At 37.0% G+C, this 1023-nt stretch overlaps 1 pseudogene; it reads left to right on the forward strand.

The window, feature by feature from the left end:
• Positions 1–244: 244 nt before the first annotated feature.
• LOC114676501 (U6 spliceosomal RNA) lies at positions 245–345 on the forward strand (annotated as a pseudogene).
• Positions 346–1023: the final 678 nt, after the last annotated feature.

Raw genomic sequence — 1023 nt, forward strand, 5'->3', positions numbered from 1 at the left:
ACTCTCTAGTTGTCTCTCACCTGGTTAGCTACTCTTTCCCAATCTGCAGGAAAAAGACTTCTTTAAAGGCCTGAACCTTAAATGTTGTTATTCTCCAGGGTTCCATATTCAACTCTTTCTTTCTCCACCACACATTCTTCCTAGATCATGTCATTTATATGTATGCAGCTTCAACTAACATCTACATACTGATAATATCACAAAGGTATATGTTGGATCCTCTATGATAAGAAGAACAAATAAGGTGCTCGTTCGGCAGCACATATACTAAAATTGTAATGATACAGATTAGCATGACCCCTGCACAAGGAAGATATGCAAATCCGTGAAGCATTTTGTATTTTTCAGTGTTTAGAGGGAAATTCACAGCACTGTATGCCCACAGGAGAAAGCAGGAAAAATCTTAAATCAACACCCTAACATCACAATTAAAAGAACTAGAGAAGTAAGAGCAAACAATCTCAAAAGCTAGCAGAAGACAAGTAATAACTAAGATCAGAGCAGAACCGAAGGAGACAGAGACACAAAAAACCCATCAAAAAATCAATAACTGGTTTTTTGAAAAGATAGACCACTAGCCAAACTAATAAAGAAGAAAAGAGAGAAGAAAAAAATAAACACAATAAAAAATGATAAAGGGGATATCACCACTGATCCCATAGAAATACAAGAAATACGAGCTACCATCAGAGAATACTAGAAACATCTCTATGCAAATAAACTAGAAAATCTAGAGGAAATGGATAAATTCCTGGAAAAATACATCCTCCCAAGATTAAACCAGGAAGAAGCTGAATCCCTGAATAGACCAATAACAAGTTCTGAAATTGAGGCAATAAGAGCCCACAAACCAAAAAAAGCCCAGGACCAGATGGATTCACAGCCAAATTCTACCAGAGGTACAAAGAGGAGCTGGTATCATTCCTTCTAAAACTACTCAGGGACTCCTCCCTAACTCATTTTATGAGACCAGCATCATCCTGATACCAAAACCTGGCAGAGACACAACAAAAAAAGGAAAAT

The sequence above is a fragment of the Macaca mulatta genome, chromosome 2 (genome assembly GCF_049350105.2).
Source record: "Macaca mulatta isolate MMU2019108-1 chromosome 2, T2T-MMU8v2.0, whole genome shotgun sequence".
NCBI lineage: Eukaryota > Metazoa > Chordata > Mammalia > Primates > Cercopithecidae > Macaca > Macaca mulatta.